Here is a 10,008-nt window from a genome sequence, read left to right on the forward strand (position 1 = left end):
CGGGAGGGGGATGGGATGGTGTTATATTAAACGTCGCCCTTTTGGGTGCAGACACATGAACACTACAATAAATTAGTTACAACAACATCATTATTCAACAATCAATTGTTGGTTTTGAGACAGCGACAACACTTTACCTACACATTTCAGTGTTGGCATGTAAATACCCCCCCCCCCTTTTTTCAATCTCCAAATCCCATGTGAGTCTCAAAAAGTACTGTTCTATGTTTTTTTTAACAGGCTTACGTTAAAGTGTGGTGTAGATGAAAATAGGTCAACTTTTAAAATAAATGTATCTGGTGCATACGCTATAATTTTGATTTTGACTCGCTTTAGGCTAACATTAATTTTAAAAAACGTATCACAACCTTAGCTTGCATCAATCTTGATTATGGGCTTTTAAATTGGCCAGCCAACTTTTAGACTCACATTTAAGGGCTGGTGGGGCACCTAGAAATCGTGTTCGGGGCTCAAATTTTGTAAATTGGGTTTATTACATATTAAAGTACCTGAACACTTCTTGAACAATATTCAGAAACGTATGTAAGCCTTGCTACACCCTGAAGCTGTGTTTTTTTGTCAGGTTTTTCAGTGAAAGCACATGTTGTCTAGCCTTTTCTTACCTGTATCGGCTGTTTTCTCACAATTCTATTTTTTCACATATTATCCCATTTTTCTGCTCTTTTTCTTATTCAATTTTAATGTAACTTTCACAGTATACCAACAACACCTAGTTCTAAATTTTGGCTTGTTGAATTTTTGATTTATGGGCTTAGAAAGCATGAATTTTCCATTTTTTCACTTTTTTGCAACATCTCAATTGTAAATGTCATAAAACAAAAACTAAAGCACATATCACCAATTCAACAAGCCAAATTTAAGAGCTGCATATGTACTGTTGGCATGCCAAATTAGAAGTGAATCGGTTAATAAATAAGGAAATAAAATGGGATTGAAAAAGGTATACAAAATCCAATATGGTCGCCGTTTCCATAGCAACCGATTCACAATATACTTTTTGAACTATTGATTTAAAATCCCCAAATAACACACGATGTCCCACAGCAAATATCGGCACTCTGGGCCTTGTAATAACCAAAATAGACCTCAGGTGCCCCACCAGTCCTTAAAGACGTGTGACGATTTAACGTGTTGGTGTGCTTTTATCCCGAGTTAATAGCGTTTTGACGAAAGTGCACAAGTTATAGACAAAACACTCCGAAATAAAAACATTACTCCTCAACGGAAAAAAATGAGGTGGGAATGTAGGACTGGGAGCCGAAAAGACCTGCACAAAGTGCAACAAGCGAGAACCAGTATCTGTGGTTTAGCGGTTAGTTGGCGTTGGTGTCGAGTTGTTTGGAGTGCACTCGTAATCGTGAAGTTGTGGGTTCGGGGATTCGAGCCTCAGGCCCGACGTTGTGTCCTTGAGGAAGGCACTTAAGGAAGGTGGGGGGGGGGGGGGTATACCTGAAGGCTATCTTACTTATTAGTGAATCAAATTTTACCAAATTCCGCAAATATATCAAACCTAGTAAGGAGTCTTCAGGTCTGCTGTCAAATTTGAGGAAAAAAACGTTTCTCTGACATGGAGACGACAGCCATATTGAACTTTGTTGACATGTCTTATTCAGCGAATACGTCACTTATTTTCTCATGGAAACAGTTTGTTATTGGGCATTTATGTTCTCTGACAATAGATATACAAACGCTTTCGTTGAATTTTTCGTAAACGAGTTAGAACATGTTTAACTATACCTTTTTTCTTTTGGTAATATTCAAGTTTGTAAAAAAAAGTCCGTGAAAATCCCCACTCTTGACACCACCAACACTAATCTTTTCCATATAGAGGTTTATTTAAAATGCAAGAGACATTGTTTCATTCTGCAACTTCTCTTCATTCTGGGAACATTTCATGAGGACTGAGTAACAAATGGTGGACTTACTCAACAAAGTATAAGGAAAAACTACGTTTTCAGAAAACTGGCAATAAGAAAATTAAAGATTGCTTTATGGAGATATGGTGGAAACTAACATGCTTGGCATGTGAAAAATGTGTCTTTAGGGAGTTCTTATATGATGATGTAGTTGTAAGAGAGGCTGAGGAAGCCAAAAATGCCTACATTAATATCTAAATCCACAATTTTGACCTGAATTGGAATTTTCAGGGTGTATTGAACATTTCCTCACCACCAACACATTTTGTAAGTTTCACACAAGGTACGGAAATACTGTTAAAGTGCCCTGAAGGCCTTCTTTGGTGTCTAGGGTGAAAATGGTACATCAGTTAGGACCTGTAGAGAATCAGAACTAAAAATGCCCAAACAAAACGACAACATCAGGTACAACACACAACGTTTGCACCCCTTTAAGCGTCACAAGGGTGCAGAATTCAGTAGATGAGCCCAATGAGACGTCTGTCCGTAGACGATGTTAGCAGCTATGACTTTCCTACTTCTCAATGGTCCGCGTTGTCAAGGTAGATCTTCATCTACGACTGAACAATTTTCCCGTTGGCGAACCTATCAGAGGATAGCAATGTGTTCATGATTCCTCGATCTTCTTGAAAAGCGTGAACATTTCCTGTATGACATTTTGTTACTTGACAAAACCCACATTCACCTTTCCGGTAATATCAGCTTCACAAATGCTGTCTATTAGGGTAACCTCACCCCCTCCCCCCCCCCAATGTCTCTAAAAACAGCCTCATACTGTAAGGTGTACAGTGTGTGTGGCTTTGAGTACTCATGGTTGAGTGGATCCTTGTGTTTGGCCACCACTGAACATTACAAACGACGCGTTAAAATGTGTCGAGTCAAAAGGATGGCATTACAGACCTGTGGTTCTTTGAATTCCAGAATTTTAAAAAAAATTTGTTTTTAACTCTGTAGGGGAAAAGAAATGTTGTTTAAAAGTTACAGGGATGGAAAGATTAGATTTTAAAAATAAAAGGAAAGGAAAAACAAACCAAGATCTTTTAAATTGGTGCATTTTGCATTTATGGGTGGTTTTTATAAAAGCCATTTCCGTTTTCGAAAATAAGTTACTTCTTTGTGAATTTTGTGTCAAACAAATTCCTTTTGAATGAATTATATCTGTTCCAAATTACAATATTCTAGTACAAATTTTGTGCGAGATCTTCAAAAAAAAAATGTTGTACAGTCTTTTTTGGATCACCCTGATCTATCTATCTATCTATCTATCTATCTATCTATCTATCTATCTATCTATCTATCTATCTATCTATCTATCTATCTATCTATCTATCTGTCTGTCTGTCTGTCTATCTGTCTGTCTGTCTGTCTGTCTGTCTGTCTGTCTGTCTGTCTGTCTGTCTGTCTGTCTGTCTGTCTGTCTGTCTGTCTGTCTAATATTGCTATCATTAATATTATTATTATTATTATTATCATTATTATTATTATTATTATTATTGTTGTTGGGTTTTTTACTCACCGTTGCACGCAAAAGACCTGAGTTGCGAATGCCGTACCTTGTAACCTCTGTCTCTCGTTTACAAGGATATCTCAGCCGCTTATTTTTCAAGTTAAATTCAAAACCCTAAGGTGGCAAAGCGCTTAAGTCGTTCCTTAAATTTTTTAGTATGCCAAAAAGCTTGACCAAGTTGTGAAACTCAATTTGTTCAACGTCAAATTTCTCAACACCTGGTACTGTGCAGACAGAACTTGGTAAATAAAGGGTGCATTTCAAACCCTAGCATTGAAAACTACTTGCCTGTTGGTTCTTATCTTTTTAAGTTATAAAAGAACAAGTTGATTGTCGAATAAAAGCTGGCGACGGTTTTGTAAGTCTTAGTTGACACATTCAGATGAAGGTCCCTATACTACGAGGGACCGTGGCAGAGTGGAGAGTTCTTCTTAGTGCTAGTAAGCCTGAGATCTATTTTATAGTAGTGTCGTGTACTATGGTTCAGTTAGGAGGCAGCAGTTTGAAAAAGGGGGGTGGAGGGGGTTGTAGACAGGAGAGAGGAACAGGGGAATGGGGAGGGGCTGGTAAGGGGGTGAGAGGAGGGGGTGAGGGGAGGGGGTGGGGTAGACTTCCAGGCCGTAGTGGCCAAATACATGAACCGGAAGTCCTTCTGACTGACTTTGGCTCAGTCCAGGATCTGTCGTCTGCAGCGAACGCAGAGTCAGTGCTGGAGTGCTGGTATTGATACTTTGAGATATCGCATGCTGTGAGTACTTTTGAGTCCGTATCGTAAGTACACAAAAGTGATACTGAGTAGTGAAAGAAGCAAAGGCTGACAAAGCTATTTACGATTGCAGCGAATGTCGCACCTAGTCACCCCTGTCTCTCATTTCCAAGGCTATCTCGGATGGTTATCTTTCAATTTAAATTCAAAAGCCTGCGATGGCAAAGCGCTTGAGTAGTTCCTTAAAGTCGTTAATACGAGTATGTGAAAAAGAAGAAATGAAGGAGGCCTTCACAACTTAGTGGATGCCTTTTATATGTTTTTAAAAGATAAAAACTTGGTTCGGTAGCAATCCGCTAAAATGTTTTGGGGATTAATCAGACATCATGCTCATTGAAGGTATTTTTAAATAATAAAAAGTGCTACAGGAACTAAAATTCACTATAATTGTCCGGAGATTGGGCCCGAGATCTTAGTTAAAAGTTAGGCAGGATTTGTTATTATATTATGTTCATGTCTTCTCACACGATCTCACTTTGTGAGAAAAAAAAATTACTTTCAAGTCAATGTAATCAGCCACATCAGAGATTACATGTCTGTAAGGGAAGCAAAGTCTATTGTATTATCGCTTATACGTGGAAAATAGATTATAATAATGTTTTTTCTTTTTGGGCATTTCGAATAAAATACTCCATTGTCTTTAAAATGTTCAAAATAATACCGCTAAGCTTATTTCTAAGAAAAGAAAAAAACCCATGACACCTCAATCACAGAAGAAAATGTAGGTTTTAGATCAGCGTTCCTTAATTTACGAACTGTGACCCTTTAATGTGAAATTTCTTATCTAGTACAACTGTAATAGGAGCCCGAGTTCCCTGGGTAATGTTACAAGCAATATGGTAGTTCTTTTACTATCTTGATCAATGTAATGTGATTGACAGATAGATAGATAGACAGACAGACAGAGATAGAGAGTGAGTAAGTGAGAGAGACAGAGAGAGAAGTAGGACTGCCCACAGGCGTCCTCCAACCCCAAGCGCCCGCACATTAAGGTAGGTAGTGTAAACTAAGGGATACAAGATTCCCCTCCCACCCCAACCCCTGACTACACAAATACACAATCCCACAATCCCACAATCACACACACACACACACACACACACACACACACACACACACACACACACACACACACACACACACACACACCCGAACCCTTTCCCAAACCGAAGAAAACAACAACCAAAAACCCCAACAACAAACGAAACGAAACAAAATAAAGACCTAGAAAAACAGAACACCGAAACTGGAAACGCCTCGACAATGGTGAACATAAATAACCCGACTGGTCCCACGCGGAGTCCCTGGGTACAAGAAAAAGCCATTATTTCCTCTTCTTCCCTCTCCCATTTCTGTTCCAGACACTTCAAAGTCAGCAGTTTCCGTTGACAAAACCAAAGTATTGTTGGAGGGATGTTTGACTCTTGGCTGATGAGTCGAAAGGGAGAACTATTTATGTGTCTACTGTCCCAAACAGAACCGATCTGGAAACTCAAACCGTGCTATCAGTTGTGCGCCCCCCCCCCCCCCCCCCCCACACACACACACACACGCACACATCTGGGCCTGTATAGAATAAGAACGTAAAGGATGAAGTACGGGAAATGAAGCAAAATCTGTTTCATCATTAATTAAAAACAAAAGATTCAACAGGTGTGCATGGCGTCTCGATGTACATCCACACTATGTAGAAATAATCAAATCAAAAGTTAAAAAAAAACAACGAAACAACCAAAAAAAAATGTCAATAACGAAATCAATAAATTGTGTAATTGCTTGTCACCATAGGGCAGAACTCTCTTCAAGTAAGGTGTGCCGGATAGATGGATGGACATGTTTTTTGGTAAGTGTTTTACGGGGCTTGCAACTCCATCAGATCATAATGATATGAGCGCTCAGGACAAAACATTTTCAGTTTGGTAGGATTTAATCAGAGAGGGTTTACTTTGTAAACTCGAGAGGGTTTACTTTGTAAACTCTCTGATTTAATTATGAATTTTGCCTGGGTGGCTGCTGAAGCCTACTCTTATCGATTTTAGGACCACCAAGCTTGGTGATCTTTGATTAGCAGAACGTGCACACGGGACCTCCGATGCTTTCCCCCCTATCCGAAAAGGCTAGAAGTTAGATATTACCTACACTAAGATTATGGGTGTGGCTGAAAGACAGCAGTAAGAAGGAACCAAGGAGTAGCCGTCAGAAGCCCAGAGGAAGGGAAAAATATTGGAGGGGGGGGGCGAAAGTGGAGAAGAAAGCAGACGACTGAACATGGTTAGAGAGCAAAGAAAGGAGCTGGAAGGAGAACATCTTAGAACATTTTCCGCCGCTGTCATGTTTCGAACCCAGGACCTATTGAGTGAGATTCGAACACCGTAACTTCTAGGCCATAAGACTCCAATAGATAGATAGATAGATAGATAGATAGATAGATAGATAGATAGATAGATAGATAGAGAGATAGAAAGATAGATAGATAGATTGATAGATAGATTGATAGATAGATATAGCAAACAAAGCAAACAGTTCCCAACACATGAATCAGTACCTGTCCAAAGTTCTTACCTTCAGGTCCAAGTAAGCAGGGCAGAAGAGTTACATTTCCGAAAGGAATTTGTCTCCAGTCGCTGACCACACTAGACAGAGATAAGTGGACAATTGGTTTGGTTGGTCGTAGCCTCAGAAAGGTGTCAGTTTTCAAACACCGATTGAGAATTGTTGACAAAAGCTACTCCTTTGAGTAAAAGTTTATCTCTGAATCTATCCCTTTTCTAATTAAAAGAGGTGTCAATCTTTTTTTTCTTGTAAAACAGTTTTGGTTTGAATGTTTAGTTTTTTTATGTTTTTATTTTTTTTGTAAATCTTTATAAATAACGATTCCATAAAAAAGAAAAGCTGAGAATAACAAAGATAACATTACTATTTTGTTTCCTTATGAAAGAAGCAGTATAAAAGGTCTAAGATTTTCTAATACAACAGATTTAGCAACTTAAAAGAACTCTGTTAGCTTTTGTAATTGTTCTTTTTAAAAAATGATTATGGAATTTTTCTTTGCTGGTGTATTCTTTTTTTTAAAGCGTGTGAGTGAGTGGGATGTAGCCCTGCTTTGCAAAGGCTGCTACTCATTCTGCTACCTTAGATTTACAAAGTTGTATCTGCTTAGGGCCCAGTTTTGAGAAATTTCACGTTAAAAATGTTGACCTTCAAAACGAGTCACGATTTTTCAAATGCAATTGTTAACTGAAATCTTGATAACAATTCCGAATAATCTTACGATTTTAAGAGAGCAGATTTAATTAAATTTGGTTTCTGACCTCACGGTCTTAGTAACTCTTAACAGCCAAAATGTCAGATAAAACTTGACACACACTTTGTCAATTTAAATGTATTTTCACTTTCTACGTAAAAACCAAAAACAATTCTGGTTTTAATACTTTTAAAAGATGACACACATTTTTTGTATTTAAATTAGAATACCTTCAGTCTTCTGTGCCAGTACTATTCCAAAAGGAAACCGTACGTTGGTCAAACGTTTCCAAATGTTGAGAACATAGTCACTTCACCTCATCCCATCTTTTACTTTTCTTAAATTTACAACCAACAAGTGTGTGAACAGTTGTTCATAATTTTTTTTTCGGGGACAAACACAGCACATCTATGACAGAGAATGAAAACAAAAAGGTAATAAAAATCTGAGAAAGAGCAGGTGGCCTTAAATGAGACTAGAATGGCAGTGCCAGTCACTATCTCAGTTTGTCTGAATATAATTTCCAATTCACCGGAAGATAGTTTTTTTCGGCATTTATATGATCTACCTATGTTGCAAGTGCCGTAAAATTCTAAACGTCTTTCTAAAACAAAACAAAAGATAGTTTTGAGGAAACTGACAAACCGACGCAGTCTTGTAACACACACACGTTTTTGAGCGCAGTGTATCAGGATGCGCGTAAATTGCTCCATTGCTACGCAGCATCTCTTTGTGAACCATCGTGTTTAAGTCAGGAGCTCGCCAAATGAATGAAATAGAAGATACTGGCATTTTTTCCGCCTGTTTTGGCAATTTAGCTGAATACCTTTTATGTCCCTTTATAAACACATTTCTGTGTGGTCTTTACTAAAACGTTGATTAAAAGCACAAAACTTGTAAATTTCTAGTTTCAAAGCTCACCTAAGCCTTAGAAGTCACCAAACTTTGGCAGCCATTTCCTAGCCAATTAAACCTCTGTCATCAAGTAACCTCATTCTCCATCAATCCCAAATACTGCAACTACTTTTGAGACAGAGTGGTATCTTTTAAATGAAAGTTAGACAAATAAATAAGTTTTAGGATAATACTAATAACTTCACATGTCCAAAAATGGACGAGCGATTGATTCTACCATTATGTGACACAATTCTTCTAAAGTACTGTAAACATTTTTTTTCGCATAAGCGAAGTTTTAGTGATAAAAGTAGAAAGATAATTTTTCTTCAAGCAGTGCCATCATTGTGCATGCCCAAGTACGTAGGTTCTAATAAAGTTGACGATATATACAGTAGAAAAATAAACCTCTTCAATCACTGACTACTTCACTATTGTCGTTGTCATAAATATCTATGAGGTATTTATGCAGATGCTCCATGGTTTTCATGGTGTCCTTTTTTTTAGGGTGGGAGTGTGTTTGTTGAGGTTTTTTTGGGGGGGAGGGTGGCGATAAGAAGTGGGGGCTCAGAAGCACATCGACTGAGTAACGGTCATTTACTGTAAAAGACATAGACAGGCAGAAACAACAGATGAAAAAAAAGAAGTATAGCCTATCAGTGGCGCCGCCATTCAACTACCTGCTTATCAGGTCGTTTCATTGCAACATCGACGATATGCTTTCATAAGTAGGAGTAAGATAAAAGAACCATCTTGGTAAGAGAAGTAAATGAAAAGGGAGACACCGATGGATAGACAATACATACAAAATATTGCACTGGATATCGGCAGGTAGCTAAGCGCAGGATGATGGCACAGTAATGTAGGTGTATTTATGCCCACACAAACATAATTAATCTATATGGTGGTCTTCTGACCCATCCTGTCAAGGCCAACCCGGTCTGAGAGGGATAGATCTACAACCCAGCAGAAAGATTGAGACATTCGATAAAAAAAATTCGCCTCCCTCGGGAGTCAAACTCCGTTTTCCTACGTGCGACTGTACAGCGCCTAACCGCTGCACCACAGACACCGGTAAGCAGCGCAAGACAGGTTGACTCAGAGCCAAAACATGTCTATCCCAACCCGCAGAGAAAACGTAATACCCACTGCACACTGCCAATCAGAGGCATCGCCAGTGTCCATATTCAAAATCAGTTTTGGTCGGTTCGGTTCGGTCTTCGGGGAGAGCCAGATGTTCCTCCCTGGATGGAGAAAAGCTACCATCGTGGCACAAACCGAACGAAACCGACGACGACCTTCAAAAACAAACGCGTTTGTTTTCAAGGCTACGAGTCGGTTTGAGGCAGGGGTTTATTTATAGTGTGCACTGAAACCACCAGAAATTGAACCGAACTGAATCGACTCAAAGCGAACAGATCCTCCAATGGGCATCGGCAAGGGTCAGCCACATTTTCCTTAAAGGGTGGGGCAAAAGCTACCAATTTAATTAATTTGGCACACTACAATCAAATTCAACTAGATTCGAATGTGAACTTCAAAATCAAACGTGTTTGATTATCACGGTCGCGAGTCGAATATGTCACTTTTAGAAAAAAAATGGTAGATTTTGCTCCCTGAAGAAAAATCTATGTCGGTCCGACTCAATCCGATGAATTCA

At 38.8% G+C, this 10,008-nt stretch overlaps 1 protein-coding gene across 1 annotated transcript in view; it reads right to left on the minus strand.

Moving 5' to 3' along the window:
* LOC101858517 overlaps positions 1-7,771 on the minus strand; it is a 30,915-nt gene extending 23,144 nt beyond the window's left edge. Inside the window, exons 1-2 of the mRNA XM_005108613.1 lie at positions 7,685-7,771; positions 6,773-6,843 (exon numbers count right to left, since the gene is read on the minus strand). The gene's annotated coding sequence lies outside the window, so the exon portion shown is untranslated. The remainder of the gene's footprint in view (positions 1-6,772; positions 6,844-7,684) is intronic.
* Between the last annotated feature and the right edge of the window lie 2,237 nt (positions 7,772-10,008).

This window comes from Aplysia californica, unplaced genomic scaffold (assembly GCF_000002075.1).
Source record: "Aplysia californica isolate F4 #8 unplaced genomic scaffold, AplCal3.0 scaffold00704, whole genome shotgun sequence".
Taxonomy (NCBI): domain Eukaryota; kingdom Metazoa; phylum Mollusca; class Gastropoda; order Aplysiida; family Aplysiidae; genus Aplysia; species Aplysia californica.